The 20,505-nt window shown below is 27.1% G+C and overlaps 1 protein-coding gene across 6 annotated transcripts in view; it reads right to left on the reverse strand.

The window, feature by feature from the left end:
* Positions 1-1,330: 1,330 nt before the first annotated feature.
* Positions 1,331-20,505, reverse strand: part of LOC145850044 (uncharacterized) — a 60,998-nt gene continuing 41,823 nt past the window's right edge. For 2 of the 6 annotated variants that reach the window (XM_082955226.1, XM_082955191.1), the window contains exons 12-20: positions 20,287-20,439; positions 17,754-17,805; positions 15,622-15,734; positions 15,073-15,181; positions 14,722-14,786; positions 13,535-13,635; positions 7,485-7,603; positions 3,596-3,684; positions 1,331-2,253 (exon numbers count right to left, since the gene is read on the reverse strand). The gene's annotated coding sequence lies outside the window, so the exon portion shown is untranslated. Of the gene's footprint in view, positions 2,254-3,595; positions 3,685-7,478; positions 7,604-13,534; positions 13,636-14,721; positions 14,787-15,072; positions 15,207-15,621; positions 15,735-17,753; positions 17,806-20,286; positions 20,440-20,505 lie in introns of all 6 variants that reach the window. The other 4 variants (XM_082955219.1, XM_082955205.1, XM_082955198.1 and 1 more) reach the window with 4 other exon arrangements.

Below are 20,505 nucleotides of genomic sequence, written 5' to 3' on the forward strand. Positions count from 1 at the left end.
ATATAAGTGAAAATAAGTTAAAAAATACTAGTTTACTTGAGTATCTAAATTTTTTTATAGATACCTATTATTTAGTTTAATTAACGAACATTATTGTAGTTATAATTAAATAAGCTTAGTTTTTTTATTATTTATTTATATCTAAGAAGCGTAAAATGAGACGACTGTTCTAAAAATAGACTGAAGTTTTTAGTACGCAGTATAAAGCTTTCATTCATTTTTCTAAAAGTTAATTAACACTAAAAAAATTATACTACGTTAAGGTTTACAAAAAATAAACGTAACTAAAAAGGTATATAAAAATATACTCAACAAACACAGCGACAAAAAATAAAAATTGTATTTTAAGCACAAAACACTACAAAAAAATAAACTAAAAAAGCCCAAGAATATGCATTAACTACTTTGTTATTATACAGAGTATGTAATTTTTAGTTTAAATTATTTTTAATTCAAAATGAAAAATTAATTAAAAAGTGTCTTTAAATTTAAGTGGCTTAGTTTTTGATGCTTAGGTCCTTCGTCTAACAATAAACTTCAATAAAAATAAAATAAAGAATTTTCAGTAGTAATGTTGTTTGTAAACAAAAAAAAAGAGACATGCTACAATAACATTAAGTAATTACAAGTAAGCTTTTATGTAATTTTATTATTATATCTATTTTCTAAGTATGCATCTAAATTAACTTTTGAAATATGTACTGTAAACAACCAGCTTAATCAAAATATCCGAAAGATTTATTATATATGTTGTTAAATAAGAATAAATTTTTGTTAAGTTACTTTTAGTATAACATTAAAATTTAAAAAACGTAAGTTTATTAAAATCACATTCGTAATAATTTTAATTTATGTGTGACACTTTTTCAGTTTTAATTTAAAACCCCAGGCAAAGTTTAATAAAATAACTAATTGAAAACCATTTCAATCAAAATCAAAAGGCTTGGACTCTTTGGCACAAACTTGTACTGAAGTTTATTCTATTCTTAAAACTTTCAATTTATACATTATTACTGTTGTATTGACAAACTTCTTAACAAAATATTCTTTAGAGAAATATAAAACGTTATTGTTTTTTTAAATATTTAACATTGTAGAACACACTTTTTTTTGTTCATTAAAACTTATAAAAATTTAAACTGGAAAATTTTTGACTTACCTTAGGTTTATGGTTGGCAAAATAGCACAGGTAAGTCAGGTATGATAACTACAGGTCGTAATAAAAATATTAACCCTTTATTGTAAAGTTTGAGCTTTGATTACAAAGTTTAAGCCTTATAGTAAACATGACAGCTAAAAATCACTATATTAAATGTTTTTGAAACACCAGTACTAATAATTTAATCTTCAAATTAAAACTGATAGCTTATATCAACAAAATATAGCTTTTTAGTTAACCCTAAAATCAATGATATCAAAAAAATCCACATATAGAAAATCTTGAATTATCACCAACATTTGTAATGTAACTTTTATAATATTTTTCACTGAAGAACTATCTACCCAAACTGTTTCCCCAATTCATTTTTTTATTTCCCTTAAAGGTCTTAATTGCAATCACCTTTTATAAAGTATAGCACTTTGCTAGTGAATAACAAATTGATGCCCACAGATAGCTAAAAGCGTCCAAAAGCTCTTAAAACCACTAGATGGGATTTAATTAGTACTAGGTTGGGTAAAACTCTAAAATTAAGTAAACATTGAGCAGGAGTAAAAATTAAAAAAGTTTAACATTTGTGCAGGATATTGATTAAGAAAAAGATTTAAAAAAAAAAATCTTTCAATTAGGTATATCAGTTTGTTTTTTCCAGCAAAATTTTCTTAATACCTACGGCTACACTTTTTTCATGCAAAACAAAAATCATATTAAATGATAGTACACTATACAGAAGCTTTACACAACCTATGTGTGATAATATATATCAAAAAATAATAAAAAACAAAGATCACTTATTTACTTGTATAACCAAATGCAACCTTATTAAATAAGATTAACCAAATATTTTGCTTATCCTTGATCAATAATTTAAACGACTAAACTTAATACCTATATATATATTCCGAGATTTACTTCTAAAACTATTCGCCTAATTTAACTTAAAAGCAAAAGATATTTCAGACATTTGATAAACAAATAACCATTGCATAATAAATTACTCACAAAGCAACAACAAATAAAATGAACAAGTTTAAAAAATGATAACAGTTCGTTGTAATCCTTGTTGTATCAGTTATCGGGATGATTCTGTGATTCTGTAAATATAAATAAAAGTTTAATAACCTTACAATTGTGTAAACATACAGTGTAATTTATATAAAACCAAGTTTAATAAAATACTTTCAATTTAACTCAACTTAAAATTGGTATAGCAAAATAAACAACTTCAGTACTGTTTATTTTATGAACCATGTATAATTTTTAGTCATTTGATTTTTTTCAGTACTATAAAACAGTCATAAAATTGAATTCTGTTATACGTTTGATTGTTTAAAAACAGTATAACATTTATAAACTATGTAACTACTTTTTACTTTTATAACTTTAGTATAATTAATTTACCAAATAAACTTTAAAATTATTTAAAAACTTATAAATATATACACCATATAAAACATTGAAACAAAATAGTATAGGTTATAAATATAGTTTCTTTAATTAAAAGACCATTGATTCACAAACCTTTTAAAAAAACTATATTAATTATTGTAATTTCGTTTTTAATAGTTATGTAGTTATAGAGGCTTTGACTTAAACAAGTTTTGCAGTTATACTGTAAAGCTTTTAAAATTTTACAAAATTTTAGTATACATGTATATTTATGTTTTGATACAATATACATACTTGAAGTGAAAACTGTGTTGAAAATAAAAATTTTATACTCAAAAAATCAATAAATTTTTTTACTTTTTTAATAAACAAGTCACAAATACGTTATAACATTCAAGTTATTACTAATTAAAATATCTTAATAATACCAGGATTTTATAAAAAGATAGAAAAATTAACAATACATATAAAATATATTAACGCTATATGAATAGAAAATCTTTGAATTGAAAATTAAGATTTAGTTTCAAGTCTGTTAAATCAATTTTTTTTGTAAATATCTTTAGTATATTTTTTATTCTATTGAAATTAGCAAGAATAAAAAGTAAAACCTATTCTTAAAAAAACTATTTTTATTAAAACTATAGTTAACCAGAATCCAGATTAAGTTTTTGAGCTTTAGTCAAGAATTTATACTTTTAGTTGACTTAGACTTATTCTTTGACAAGTTTTAACTTAACCGGCAGACTATTATAATAAAATGTTATTGAGAACTATAAATTATGATAGCTTTTTGTATTTAAAAGTTATTTGAACAAGTAGTTGTTAGTTTTTTTACTAAGGTATTTTAAAAAAATCAAGTTCTAAGAAAGTGTTTAAACTAGCTTCGTTAAGTTTGAAGTAAATTGATCCATACATAAATATCTCGTATAGAATTAAATAGGTACAGATAATTAAGTTTAGACATTTCCTGAAATTTTTATTGTCATTAATAGAATGTTATCTGGTGTAATAAAGGGTTGAGTAGTGTAATTCATGATAACAAACCAATTGTTGCTGGTCTCTGTTTGTTCTTTTGTGTATTTGAATTCGTCACTCGTTTTATTCGTAATTTGAAAAGACTAGCCTGACTGCACCTATAAAGTTAAAATTTCATTTTATACGATTTGCTAAAGTTTTATAAACTAAGTTTTAAAAAATTTTTTGTTTTTTTATTGTTGTAAAACTTTCTTCATACAATACTTATTATTTAATTATATAGCTAATGATTTGCAGTGTATTTGACATAATACATAAGTGTTGTACTAGCTTTGACCATATCCTTTTACAACGATATCAATTTGATTTATTGATATTATTTAATCTTTTTAACTATATTAAAACAATAAATAGATTACACAAAGTTCACTTACTATCCTTCCTAACAATATCTATATAAAAGTGACTTTCCTTAAAAACTTCATGACATTTATAAAAGCTACAGTTGCTAAACGACTAGTTTTATTAAAAGTGCTGAAGTTTTTAATTTTGTCATTTTAGTACATTTTATTTAGTATTTGATTTATTTATTTTATAACTGTTGATTATGTATTAAATTTTAAATATATTTGTTATTTTAAAAAGCTTTATGAACTTTGAAATATAATGAAATCAATCAAAATTTACTCGTTTATTTTTAAGTTGTTAGTGTTAATCATAACAATTCCTTTTAATGATTACATCATGACAGTTATCTTAAACAATTTGTATTTAAACAGCGGTTCTAATTAAACACTTTGTTTTGTAAGATGATAGACACAGCGTTAGGCTATTTTGCAGTCTATAACAATATCGTAGATGTTGTTATAGCCTTTATGTTCTTCTTACGTATTGTCAGTTCGAAGGCAGCTAATGATCCCGAAAACAGATTACGGCACATCAGAAAGTACATCAATGTCAAACAGCAGTTGATAGAGTTTCTCAATAATCATTCAGAGTACATAATAGTAAAGAAAATGACCATCAAACTCAAAGGTCAAGTACAAGAGTTGTTCAATGTTGAGATAGATTCTTACGAAGACATGCCTCTACTCGACTCTTTTATTTGGAATACTAATCACCTCACTGAGTTTTTTGACGTCGACTGGGTTATGGAAACAAATATTTATACTGACAATGTAGTGGAAACTACTGGACGAACACTAAATAAAGAAAACATCAGCAATGAAGATATTGAAACATTCCTCAACAGCTATCAATTTTATAACGACGGAAACTTCAATTACAGCACGTATTACGAACAGGCTTGTTACATACACGAAAGAACGGAAAACTACTTAAATCAAAGAGTTACTGCAAAAAGACTTGGTGATTTTTCGTTTGTTGTAAGAGAAGCAGACATTCAAGCTATTGAAGACAGCAGTTGTAATTTGTGTTTTGAACCCTACTGTACAAATCAAGAAGCCTGCTACTTTCCATGTCAACACCATTGTTGTTTGAACTGCGCTGAGACCAGAGATGTTAAAATGCTAAAAGTTACTATGGTAATTCAGCAATGAAGTGTTTTATTTTTGGTTTGTTTTAAGTTAGTAATTTCACGCTTGAGTAAACAAAGCAGAGCTTTTTAACATGCCTGGCTGAGACGATGTTTTTGAATGATCATGGTTCGGTGTATCATTTCACTAGCCCGTTCTGTAGGATGGATTTGACCTAAGACTAACAAACTTAATAAATAAATGTTTTAAACACAGCGCCGTGACACTTAAACTTTTCTAGTGCAGTTTCTAATTTTTCTGGTCTGAAGACTACTTGAATGGAAAAATTAATGATATTTAAATGACTTGCTCTATACAAAGATTTATTTTACACAGACGTCATAATAATATTAGTCTATTTACAGTACTAATTAAACTTTAGCTTTTTTTTATCATTTACTTACATATATAAAAAAAAACACTCGTTGTTTACTTACTGTTTTTATTACATATAACACTTTTAAATTTAATTTCGTTAATAACAAGTTGTGGTAACCCTTTTTTCAAAACTTTGCTCGTATGTATTAGTTTTGAATAAACTATGCATAAAAAACGAAAAAAAATAGTTTACTTATTGTAGTTTATGTTGACTATCTATGTTAAATTAGCAAAAATATAGATTAGTATAAGCTAAAATAAAATAACAAAATCGTTTTAAATATTAATATATACAAATACCAACTCATATCTATTCTGGGAATTAATATTTGTTTGTCCTACGACTTATCAAGAACTTATATTTGTATTCTGTGCGGAACTGATAAGTTAATTTGATTTTTTAATCAACTTTTGGAGTATAGACTAGTTAGTAATTTAACCAGATTTTAAGATAGGAGATACTTTAAAGTTTTAACTTGTGACTTGGGTTAAAAGAGAAGCAGACATTCAAGCTATTGAAGACAGCGGTTGTAATTTGTGTTTCGAACCCTACTATACAAATCAAGAAGCCTGCTACTTTCCATGTCAACATCATTGTTGTTTGAACTGCGCTGAGACGATGTTTTTGAATGATCATGGTTCGGCGCATCATTTCACTTGCCCGTTCTGTAGGATGGATTTGACCTAAGACTAACAAACGTAATAAATAAATGTTTTAAACGTAGCGCCGTGACACTTAAACTTTTCTATTACTAGTTTCTAACTTTTATGGTCTGAAGACTACTTGAGTGGATAAATTAATGATGTTTAAATGACTTGCTCTATACAAAGATTTATTTTACACAGACGTCATAATAATATTAGTCTATTTACAGTACTAATTAAACTTAAGCTTTTTTTTATTTAGTTTTTTTACTTTCAGTAATTCTAAACTTCATTTACTTACATATATAAAAAAAAACACTCGTTGTTTACTTACTGTTTTTATTACATATAACACTTTTAAATTTAATTTCTTTAATTACAAGTTGTGATAACCCTTTTTTCAAAACTTTGCTCGTATGTATTAGTTTTGAATAAACTATGCATAAAAAACGAAAAAAATAATTTACTTATTGTAGTTTATGTTGACTATCTATGTTAAGTTAGCAAAAATATAGATTAGTATAAGCTAAAATAAAATAACAAAATCGATTTAAATATTAATATATACAAATACCAACTCATATCTATTCTGGGAATTAATATTTGTTTGTCCTACGACTTATCAAGAACTTATATTTGTATTCTGTGCGGAACTGATAAGTTAATTTGATTTTTTAATCAACTTTTGGAGTATAGACTAGTTAGTAATTTAACCAGATTTTAAGATAGGAGATACTTTAAAGTTTTAACTTGTGACTTGGGTTAAATCATCTCATCTAAGAAGTTTTCGACACTTTTTCTAAAAATAAGATAACTACTAAAAACCTTAACAAATAACAAACACGATGATAACCTTTTTAGATAAAAAGTTTTTTTATAAGTCAAGCTACTAACATTTATAAATAAATAACTTTAATTTTTAATGAAAACAAACAAGTCAGTTTTGCAAGACTTACAATTTTGCACGAAGGGTCATTTTTGTACGAGAGTAAAAAATAAAATAAAAAATAATATACAATAAAAAAACAAAAAGTAGAGAAGAAAATTTACTGACCGAGGGTAAGGCTTGAAGATTTTAGTGATAGTAAAAAGAAAAATAAAAAAATAAATAACAAAAAAATATGAAAAAATAAATAATTAAGAATAAAAAAGCTACCGACCGAGGGTAGGGGTAACCGTGATAATAAAAAAATTTTAACTTAAAAATAAAAGCGATAATAATAAAAAAAAAAATTTAAAAATATTTAAAAAAATCAATGCAAATTTGTCTGCTCGTTCAAAAGTGACCTTTCGTGCGGAAGTATCTTCGTTCAATTTTGTACTCTCTTGCAAATTTGACGGCTACCCTTATAATCAGTAATATTTTTAAGTAGATGAATCATATAGAAACTAACACTAACACCAAATTAAACCCGTTCCAATTTTTTTGAACGCTTGACTTTTTCAACTTTAAAAGGGTTTTTTATATGAACTTTATCCATTTTGTTGTTGAATTTCTTCATTTGAGATGTTACTTCGCCTAAAAACAACTGTATTTTGCAATTCATACTTTTCATTAATTATTCACAACTACCTAATTCGTTTAGAAACATATATGAATATATTTTATTAGTAAATAAATATATCTTTCTTTGTTGAGTTTATTCACAAACTAATACAAGAATGATAAAGTCTGTAACACAAAGTATAACTAAAACTAGGTAAATACTTCTACATCTCCCCCCAGATTTTATCTACTAAGGAGATAAAACGTCAAATTTACCTAGAAAAACATTTTTTTTTTTTTAACAATTTGTTACAACTTAAACGCATTTTTCAGGTCTAAAATTCTACGAAATTAAACTCAAAAAGACAAAAACATTTCAAAAATTACGATTTACTTAGTTCACTAATAAATGATTTGTTAAAACAAACTACAACTTAAACAAACAAACTGTAACAAAAAAGTTGAGACTTAATCTTTACTTTTCTTCACTCAGTTGCTGAATACAAGTATTTAAAAACTTAATTGCTTCACCGATTCGAACTTTTCAGCTTTGAAGAACGAAACCACACGTCATTCATCTAACCATCTTGACACTTCACTTCATTTGCTGATAAACACCTTTATCATATTTTCGGCTTTAAACAAAGTAGAAGGTGCATTACTGATAGCATTTAACACTGACGATATACTGCTACACTTATTTTCCAAATACTCGATACTAACCAACAGTTCGAATTTTTGAAAGTCAATCTCTGCGTCCTCATCCAAGATCACTTTGAACAGATGGCTGTTAGACTAGTCTGCTGCAAAGTCAACTACAAACTTTAGGACGTCACCATTGGACTGAAACTCATTCATTAAACATAAAACAACAATTTACAGTGAACATTCCAACTAACAATAAATGAATATCAGCAACATTGATGGCACGAAGCTTTTGAAAAGCATCGTAAAGTCTTACACGGGAACGCTGCAAATAATCCGATAATTTCACACACTCATCCCGGACACATTGTTGTTCGCAGTAAACTTTGGCTGTCTGTTTGCTTTTCTGTAGAAAATATAAGTCAAGAAAATATATATCAAAGCAAATCCGAGCCATTCCAGTTCAACATCAATTTCGAAGAAAACCATTAGTACAGAAGGAAATTACACAATGCCTCACAAAAAAATCTTCCTTTTGTAAAAACAAAGAACATTAAAACTTTTTTTTTTTGACAGAAAAGACAAACTTTTACAGTGGTATGTTTGCCTTTCTCAGATAAGGGGTACTGCTTATAGATTTGTAAACAGGAGGGGTAAATCTTCTCAGAAACTTACGATTTTGAGCAGTTAAGCGACCTGATCCATCAACTTTGACAACACATTGATGGCAGTCCTTCACTTTCACCACCACTCCACTATTCCCCCACTTGCTAGGAAAGTTACCTGTTCGATTTAGTATCACGACATGATCACCGCAACTCAGTGGTGGCAACGATTTTGTGTTCTCACTTATATTTTCGAGAGACTTAACAAAACAAATACTGAGAGATTCTTCCTTTTTATTCCAAACGTCGTGCCACATTTTCGAGATCTGCGGATTATTGTAGGTCATAACACTCTTTCTGACGTAAGGTAATGACTTCTTTAAATTTCTTCGCGATCTAGTCTGTAAAAGTACGTTTTTCTGTCCCTGTACCTTCTTTTTCTTCTTCGCGTTTTTCCGCTCGAACATATTTTTTCTACGACCTCGGCTGCAAAGACCATCAAAACTTTGTGTATACAATCCACCAACTAGAAGTGCATTCGACTCATCAGCATAATTTTTATAAATTTGATAAACTGTTTTATTGGACTTTATCCAGCATTTTTTACAGACAAAACACTCAATATACCTCATATTTTTATTGCTCCAAACAAATTTATCAGTTAATTTGTTACATATGCTACAAGTTGTTTTACCACTTGGTTTTTTTGTGGTTTTCTTTAAGAACTTGCATACATTTGGTGTGTACAATCCACCAACTAGAAATGCATTTGACTCATCAGCATAACTTTGGTGACTTTGATAAACTTTTTTACAGGACTTTAACCAGCATTTTTTACAGGCAGAACACTCAATATACCTCATATTTTTACTGCTCCAAACAAATTTATCAGTTAATTTATTACATGTGTCACAAGTTATTTTACCACTTGGTTTTTGTGTGGTTTTCTTTGAGGATTTGTATGAGAAAACTGATGCTGTAACAGCGAGTTTTGACATTGCATCACGTGCCATCTCTTTTCCTTCAATAAAACCGATTGTCTCATTGACATTTTTCTCATCTAGATTTTCCCATCCTAGCACCTCTTTACGGACATCCTCATCGGCTAAACCTGTTACCATGACATCTTTTAGGATTATGTCTGTAAAATCTATCATTTGATTTCAGCCATCCTTTGGGCATTTACATGTGTACGAGCATGTACTGGCTTTTCCCTTTAAACGGGCAGCAAATGATCTAGTGTTTTCAGTCAAATCCTGTCTTGCACTAAGAAAGTCTGATCGTCGTACAACAACTGAAACAGAAATAACTGCAAGCTGCTTGATCATCCTTAAAAGCTCTTGCTCATTGAAATTTACTACATCTTTATGTCCTTTTAGAATAGCATCGCCTAAATCTTCCTCACAGCACTGGTACAGTTGACGGCGTTTTTCTACATCTGTCATTTGCGTGCTATCTTTAAACATAGTCCACTTTTGTACAAATATGTTCCAACCCTCTTCACTGCAGTCTGTCCCTATTCGAGGACGGTCCATCTTTGGAAGCTTTGGTTTTGAAGAATTTGCATTAACGTGTACGTTGTTGTGAATGATAAGCATAGAAGCAACTACAGAAACATCGACGTCTGGTGTTTCATATGTGCAACTCTCAAGAGGGCATTTAATCACAGGCATTATTGATTCTCAATAAAAGAAAGACTTTATCATAAATAAATATATCTTTCTTTGTTGAGTTTATTCACAAACTAATACAAGAATGATAAAGTCTGTAACACAAAATATAACTAAAACTAGGTAAATACTTCTACAATTCGTTTATAAATATATTAACAAAATAAATTTTAGTTATTAATTAGGTATTTTGATATAGTTGAATTTTTTTTTTATAATTTGATCCTTTATTTTCATTGCTTTTAATATAAAATCCAGTTCATAAGCACGTGATGAATTTAAAAATTAATAAAAAAAGCTGTTTACATATAAAATAAGTATTCTTCATTGATAAGTTATGATACACTATCTAGCATCTTCGAAGATTCTGTTTATTTTGCGCTTAAAAAAAAAATCTGTTTAAACTACAAGTTTGTATTGTTTATGTTAAACTAAAATACCTCTACAACTGAGCAAATGTAAATGAAAAATACAAAAAATTCTAAAATAGATAAAATTTGTAGAAAACAGAGAGATTATTTTAAAATATTATCAAAAATTCAGAGCTTCAAAAGTAAATTTAATAATAAAAACTACCAAAATCATAAAACGTTGTTGTTCTTAAAACTCTATTAATACAGGTTTCGTGCTAGAGTAAGTTTTTTTTTCAAATATTTGTTTACTATACTTAAATTAAGAAGTTAATTTGGAGTTAATAAAAATTTAAACAGTTGTAGCTTGTAATAATATTTGAATTTCTTTTCTTTTACAAACAATATAATTACTTTGCGAACTCATAACTACCATACATATTGCGATAGTTGAAATTACAAGGCATGTTTAATAACATTTTTTAACCAAGTTTTTTTTAAAGTATTTTTTTTACTACATATATAGTTTCTTATCTAATATCAGTGGATTTACATTACGCCTTTGGAATGATTTTAAACTGTACATTTTTAATGAGAATTAAAAAAGCTGTATAAACAATGTAAAACTTTTGTTATTTATTTCACAGTTAGTTAATATATGACAAGTAGTAGCTTCTACTTGCTTCAAAAGTTAGATATTAGGGAATTTCACAGAATATAAGTACTTAGAAATAAAACAAAAGACTTAAGTATGGTAGAAAGGGTAGTATAATACGTAATATGTTACTACTTGTTTCTAGAAGTACAATGAAGGAGTCAAAAATAAGTTTAAGTGGAAAATCACAACAAAGAAGTCAACATAACTCAGTGAAAAATTACAGAAAGGCTTTTGCGCGTGACGTAAATAAGTAGAGAAGAGAGTAAAAAAAATGTTTTTCTTAGTATGTTAAAAAGGTGTTTTGTTTTGGTGTGCGTGTTATTGTTGATTGAACGGGCCAAGGTAAGTTAAGTACTGCAGAGGATTTATATAAATAAAGCAAGATATAATAATCGTTAGAGTTATTTAAGTCTCAGCCAGCAGATAGTCACTAAGCTTAAAAAAACTTCGAGTCAGTTTTGGTAGAACTTTATCACTTTATCATATAAACTTTTTTTTGTTTATTGTACTATTTAAATCACTATTTAAATTACTTAAAATTATTTTACTAACATTAGCTCAGCAGTAGAATCAATTCATTTTAATTAACGAGCGTTCCATTTGAACGTTTAATAAAACTATAATTAACTAACTTAATGGCTCATGTCGTCCAAACGCTTATCGATGGACGACATAAAACGCATGACGCGGTCACAAACCAAGGCATAGGGCCAAACCGAACAACCATCTAACCTAACTAAGATTGAGTCACCGGTCAGTGGGTATAAATATTTGTTTGTCACAAAATTTATTATAGTAATATTTCAAACGATATTGCAGCTTTCAACTGTTAGTTTATGTTGGCATATTCGCATACCGCTTATCAAGATAAGGGTGTACGACACAAAACTACTACAAGTAGCTCTACCTCGTAGAATGACTTTATGTTTATTGGCGGATTCACATGCCGCCTTTTAAATGACTACGACATGATGCTACTATACACTGCATTAGTAAGTTATATCCATGATTGAGAGTTTTTCTATTTACTTCTGCATTTATCAGTTTGTGTTTTTTTTGAAAATGACGTCAGTACGACGTTCAGGCGCACAACAAACGAGATATTACTTTTTCGGTTCTCTCAAACTAGTGCAAGCAGAGTTTGACTTGGTTGTTTGACTTGAGTTTGACTAAGAACAGAACGCTTTACAACTTTGTTAAGGGACTTTGTGTAAAGAAAAGCCTTTTGGTGATCGAGATAAACGTCTTAATATACATTTGTTAACGTATTTAGTCGGCAGGCTAAATGTGATTTTTTTTTACCGAGTAGAGTAGTTCAAATTTATTTAAATAAGGAAAATACCCAAATATCAAATTTATATCATTAAAACAATGAAGCTGACGTTCCTCCTAAAAAGTGTTTACTCCTGCTTGCAGAAAGTATTGCGTCTGTGTTCCAACTAACTTTTCAATGGACTCCATTAGAATTGAAAACAGAAGGAAAAGTTTTGTTTTTGAGTACAGCTTGTTTTATTTCTTGATCGCAGCAAAAGGTTTTATTTTTATAGAAGTTTTTTAAATGGGGTATTAATGGTTTTTACAATTTTATCTAACCACGTCTACTTTTACTTTTATAAGGAGGTAAAAATTTAGAATCTAATAGTGCAGCCATTGTTTAAAATTTTTTATAATATTATTTACTTATAGTTTCTGTTAGGATGAACTTGGTGTGGTCATTTAAAATCGTTAAAAATTCCTTAAATAGCTTCCAAACAAAATTAACTAAAACGTATACTTATATAATGCTAAGTTTTAATATTATACAAACCTGGTGTGTTTACACGTTGTTATTAGTTTACAATGCTTTTTTACACACATAACCTGGCTTGTTTAAATGTTAGTAATCCCATATATTTTAGTTGGTTTAATGTTATTATTATTATATATAAAATGTTTGGTTATTATTTCACAAACCTGGCTGTAGGTCTGCTATTATATTTTGTTCAAGTACATTAATACTACATACATATTTTTATTTTATCTAAACAAACTTAAACCTGAACTATTCTATTCACAATTTCCTGACCTCCAAGCAATGTCCATGTCCATGGTAGGAATTCTGTCGTGAGTCCAGTCTATGACGGCATATAGTACAAATCTGTGACGTCATAGTAATCATTTGAATAGGTTTATAAACAAAACTCTATGCTATATACACAAAACAAAATAAAAAATAAAACTAAAATTTTACGATGACAACTGTACAATACGACAATGAGAAAACTGTAAGACAGTTTAAAATAATTAAAATTTTTAGAGTTAATATTTCGGATGACATAAGTGTTCCAGTATTTAAATTTTTTAAACAAAAATTAATCAAACTATATTAATTAAATTGTACAATCTTAATGACTAAGAGTACGCTTAACCATATTTTTATCATAAATTTATCAGTGTTCACTGCTCAGATACTGTTAACCTTACATAAATGTTAATTTGATAACCTTTATGTTAATACAATAAATTAACTATACTGCACTATTCATGTAAAGTTATGACGTCATAAAAATTTAGATAATACAGCATAAAAAGTTGTACTATGAAAAAAATTCAGGTTTTAAAACATTAAGAGTTTGTTTTGATATATGAAAATATAAAACTTTCTCAACATGTTTTTCTAAATGCTTGCTTAGATAACTTATCGAGAAAATGTAAGAACACAAAAAAAATAAACAACTTAATTTTTTTTAATACTTTCTAACCAGCAAAAAACTGGTATAATTTAAAATATTAAGAAAAACTGTTTAGTAATATAAGAATGTCTAAGTTTTATGTAAAAGTTTATTTTGTTTTAAAACAAAAAAATATAGTCAACTGAAATCATAATCATAACGATTAACAATTCTTACTACAAAAAGTATTGAAGCCATACATAGAAATCACTCAAATTATAAACTCTAACCTTAACGTAAACTTAATTTTTATTAAAAACTCTTATCAATTTAAGCTTCTGAATCAAGTTTAAAAAATGTTTTCAAAATTTTCTACAGTTGTTTTAACTGTCTTCCGGGTATTGTAAATACAAGTTTTTTAGTATGTTCTTAGTTTATAATTAATTATGGTTAAAGTTTATGGTATATCTTTAATACTATATAAATATTGACAATATAATGTTTTTTTAACCAAAAAGTCTAAATAAAATAAAACATAACTTTTTTATTTGATAGATTTAATGATTTCAAACCTTTGGATTGATGTTAGCCTGCAACTTGTCCACTTCCTTCCACGTTCACGCTCGGTTTCAATGTGCTAATTTAATTTTACTGACTAAAAATTAAGTATAATTTTAGTCAGTGTAGAACTTGTCAAGTATTCTTATATATTTTCGTAAATGGATTATGTTAACTAAACATGAAAATGTATATAAGTTGTTATGAAAATGAAAAGTATCGTAACCTATTTAACTTAAAAAGGTAAAACTAAAAGTTATTAAACTTACTACGTTTTTCTAGAACAGTTTTATATAAACTAACACGTGAATTCGACAAAAAGAACATGAACCAAACATAACTTTTAAGAACTAAACAAAACAAACTTAAACTGCATAATTTGCCACAATTTAATGTCAAGCTGACTCATCCCAACTGTAAGAACTGACCGCTTTCTGAATCCGTCAGCACAATGCCCTACTTCATTTTTTAACTCTGGATCAAAGTTTCGGCGTGTAAGCTTCACCAAATAAATTTTTAACTAATAAAATGATAAATACAAGTTTTTAATAAGTTTAATCCATTTATAATAGTTCAGAATGCGGAGTTTATACTTGTGAGTGAAAAATCAAATCAAAAAGTTTATAATATTTTCAAAAGATTAGTTTGGTTATAGTATGATAACTGTATGCGTGAACGTTTGTTTATGTAATTAAATTTTAAGCTTCTGCCTTTTATCGTCCATAATTTAAATATATATAACATAACAAACAATTTAGACTTTATGGCAAAATTTCCCATAGCCGTAGTTAATTAAACATCTACATCTAAAACCACAAATTTAGATTGAATGAAACGCCCTAATTAACTTGATTGTTTATTTTTTTTTATATACAATTCATTTATATTTCAACAATTAGTTAGTAAAGTCAAACTTCTGAGTATTTCTCTGCCCTATAAAGAAATTTCAATACCCTGATATACCGATTTCTTTTCTTCTCAAAATTATCGTCTTCACTTATCTCCTCGTCTGTTTCGACATATTTCTCTGTGTGACGTCATATTTGATTACAATGTACAGTGAAAAGCAAATAGTTAGATTAAATACAATTACGAATGGTTATACAAACACCAAAATAGTATTTAAAAATAACTAGGTTTAATTTGTTATTAGTTTTAAAAAACATCGCTTGTAACCAGAAAAAAAGGCTGTATTGGTAATAAATGTATTTATTTTAGTGTTCTCCTAATCAACAGAAATTGTTATATTGCGGACATAGGAGATTTCGATTAAAGACAGAAATAAATTTTTACATTTTGGTCATGTACTAATTGTAGCGGAATATTATAACTTTTTTTGTCGTTTTATCTTAAAAAAAGCTAAAAGTTTAAATTTTATCATATTAACTGTTCATGTATCCAAAACGTACGAATTCTTTTAAAGTTTTAACTTATTGATTGTGATGAGTCAAGTTTATTTTTAGGTTTTCCTACAAACATGCAAAATAACTTTTTATATTTAGACAAAGAATTATTTTGTTGTTTTAATCTTTAAAAGAGGTGTTATAAAAAACAGCATTATTTCCAATTATTTCATAGTTTTTTAAATGACCCCCTTTAAAGAAACTAAAAAGCTATGGTCCCTTTCGACAACATTACTCAAAATACTAACTTTAAAAACACCTAAGACATTTTTATTTGCTCAACAACTCGAGAATACCTTTGGGAAACCCTGGTGTAGAGTAGAGACTGTCAAAAACGAACAATATCTCTTTTTAGGGTAGACCCGCAAACTGGATTTATTTTATTTACATTAGAATTAAAATAAAGTATAGGAATGTTGTTTAGTAAAATTAAATTCAGATTCACACTTATACCTGTAAAATATACTAAATTAGTATGAAAACTACATAAATATCTTAAATCAACAATACTAAATAACCAACAGATTGCAGACGTTATATTTAAAACTATAATTTTTATTATTATTTGTATAGCTAAGTTTTAGGCTGAACTAATAAAATATTTAAATAATATTGCAGGTTTGAGGTATTAAAATATTCATTAAAGCATTTTATAACTGTGCTTATGATAAGTTGTTAAGTAAAATATTTACCCCCAAAGCACGATTTGAGAAACATTTTTATTCAAAACAGACTCAATATTTACTTTAAAAAACAAACTTATTCATAAACTATTGAAGTGTATAAAACAATGTAATTAAATGTAAAGTAGAAAGTTATATGTATATTTTTATAGTTTCTGAGTTCTGTCTAAAAACAAAATATTTTAACTAAAACATCTAAACATAATTCAAAAATAAAAGGTAGTTATTTGTTTTTTGTTCGAATGTTTTCTTCAATTACATATTACTAGTTTACTTATATTTTATGATTTACAAAGAAAGTTGATATTTAAAATAGAAACTACTGTTTCCACTTTTCTAAACTTTGAAAAAAAGTTTTGTATAGAAAGTCGATAGAATTAATTTATAAGTTATGAATTATCATTTCAATGGTATTAATTTTTTTAATTTTTATTTTACATTTTTTATATAAAATTAATAGATTTTATCATACATTTTATTTTGCATAGTTTTAACAAAAACCTTTTAACAACAAAAAAATATTTATCAAAACTGTAAGTTTTCATTGAACAATTATTTCACAACTAAAACAAATCAAGCGAATAAAACTTATACTTGGAATTTGAAGATTTAAAACCAACTCATAATATTCAGTTTTACTTAAAAGGTTAATTCTGGACAAGAAAAAGTAAGTTAAAATATTCAACATTTTTCAAGAAAAAGCTAAAGTTTTACAGAAAACTAGCATAGTTAAAGGACTTAAAAAATCTTATTTTTTTAATTTATTAAAGTAACAGCCTTGTATAATTACCTTATAGTTTTAAAAAAAAAATTTTGAAAACATAGTTTTAAAAATATTTTCTTAAACTATATTGTCTAAAAACAGTTAATATAAAGTTCACAAAATTTTGTTTGTTTAATTATTTAAAACAGTACAATACAAACTGTATGTAAAAAACACTTAAACTTTAGTTAACTAACCACTTTGTGTACTAAAGGTTTGATATCGTTTTATTCGTGCTCCTCATGTGAGCTGTTAAAATTATTAGTTTGGAAAAAGTTTAAAACTATCAATGGTCATTATAAACATGTTCGAAAATACTGTTTTAGTAAATTAAAGGTTCATTTAAATAAGTTATAAGTATAAGACATTGATTATATAAAACAACTTATAGAAGTCACCAACTAAAAATAAGTTGTGTAAATAAATGATTCATTAAGTGGTATAAAACTGCTAAACCTTTATAATATAATAATATCATAAAACTAAGTAAGTATTTTAACAAATTCTGATCGCATTCTGATTTAAAAGACTGTTAAGAATGATTCGGAAAGCGAAAACTTCTCACGCCGAAATCTTTACGGTTGACAAACTCCCCTTAACAAGCAAAAAGTAAACGAACAAGTATCGGATGCACTGTGAGCTGATTACTTTGCGAACAATGAGAAAACCACAAACACTTGTTTCAAGTAAACATACACTTTAAGAAAAGAATAGTACTTTGACAAACCAAATCCAGTCTAAGTTGGTATATTTGCAGCTTTTCATGTGAAAGCTTAAACAAACCGTTCATTATTCTCAAGTGCACAGTCTACGTTTCAAAAAGTACTAAAGTGCAAACGAAAACACTTAAGAGGATTTTCTAAAATACTTTATTAACTATGACAAATCTATTTTAACCCTTGCGCCGAAAACAATCTCCAATTGAAATTTTTGAACTTTCTTAATAATATTTGTGAGTACGTTTTATAAGCTTTATATCATATACAGTTAAAGCTTAGTGAAAAATATGTTGCTAAACAAGTAAGTTATTCAAAAATTGACATATCTAGTATAAAAATTGTAAATAGTTAAGAGTTGTCAATTAGTTTTTTTAATGATTAACAAAAATATATGCGTAGGGCCAAAGCCATTTATTATGCCGTTTCATTATTCAATATACTGTGAAATTAATAAGTTTGATTTTACCAATCCATCAGATCACTAGCTTTTTGGTCGACTGAGACGTAGGTCTAATTAATTTGAAAAGGTGTTTTCGGTTGCAGTTAAAAAGGTCTAACGACGTCAATGTATATAAGTATCAACATATCACTTGCATTTTGTTTTTGTTGCAATTTAGCTATTTGATGTTTAAAACAATTAAACGTACATAAAATTGAATTTAAAAATAATCAGAAGTGAAATTGCCAGTTAAGCTATACTTTGACGCATGGATTAAAACTAAGTTTTCAAAGTTAATAAAGTGATTTTCGCTGTAACACGATCTTTTGTGCTTATTCCAACGTACGTTTCGCTCTTCTGACTTGTGAAAAAATATTAAACAGCACTGGTAACAGAATAGTAGTGTTTGAGTTTGATTTATTTTGGTGTATTTTTACTTTAAACAAGTGTCTGTTGTATTTTCATCGTTCGCAAAATAACCGGCTCACAATGCAGTTTTTTTTTAGTAAGATTAGGGGAGTCACTTAACTGTGAAGATTTTGGCGTGAGGAGTTTTAGTTTTCAAATCAAGCTTGTAAGTAATTAAATTCGAAAGTACGTTTGAAGTTTAAAAATGAACTTGCTCAGTTTCAAACTAGTTTTAAGTAAAGAAATAGGCTGTCTTAACAATTACCTAACTTAATCTTCCAATGCTAGTCGTAAAAATAGCTATATTTAACTAGTCAATTATATATAAAAAATAAAAATAAAAAGTATAAAACGTATTCAAATCAGCCCTTACCCACTTAAAAAAAGCATGTACACAACTAACTAAAGTAGGCAGATTAATAAATAGTAAATATCATTACTACCAAACTTTTCTTCAGTTCATTAACTGATGTAGATATAAAACAGGTGGTTTTTAATATGTCGACAAATAACAATGTTAACTTGTTTTTGGAGTAAAGTTGCTTAAAAACTGGAAAACTATTAATAATTAAAACAATGCCAGATTAAAAATACCAAAGCAAGCGTTGATACCAAATTTATAAACCTCGGTTACTGTTGCAACATTTTAAAAAAAGTTTGTTATAATGTATTAAGCCAGGGTCGGCAAGCAGTTTATGCTCGCGGGCAAAATTCAAGTTTCAAAAGTCGTTGTGGGCCGTAATTTTAGTTTTAGTGGCATTAGAAATAGTTTTAGTTTTAGTCACATTGAAGAAGATTTTATTTTTATCTACTTTATTATTTTTAATGACTTTTAGCTACACTAAAAATGCCTTTTTAATTATACATATTTATTGGAATAAAATATACATTGACTAGAAATAATATCAATAAAACATACTACTATGTATGAAAAATATTTTTATTAGTTATTTTTGCAATCTACTAAAAATTATAAGTACTTTTACAGTCCACTGCTTTTAATTACAAAATTTAAAAAACATTTTATTAATCAAACTTTGTAGTGGGCTGGAAAAAAATACTAGATTTACCAAAAAAATATTTTGGAGTTGTAATTTAAGAAATGTAGGTATTTTTTTTAATTAAAATTTTTAACTTGATAGACATGAAAAACGGTATACTTACAATTCCCAGAATGATTAATTTTAACCCGACCGATTGGAACCCAAGTAAGTCGTCACTTTTGCAAGCATGTCCACTTTTGCACGGCGTCTTTTTTCATGACGTCACTGTCGAACAAATGGCTCAGCACTAGCGTCACTTGTACTCGAAAAACTGCTAAAAAATGTATTAGTTAATTTGATTTAGTTCATTTAATTTTTTACCACGATTAAACTCTACCCA

The sequence above is a fragment of the Thalia democratica genome, chromosome 1 (genome assembly GCF_965202585.1).
Source record: "Thalia democratica chromosome 1, ktThaDemo2.hap1.1, whole genome shotgun sequence".
Classification (NCBI taxonomy): Eukaryota; Metazoa; Chordata; class Thaliacea; order Salpida; family Salpidae; genus Thalia; species Thalia democratica.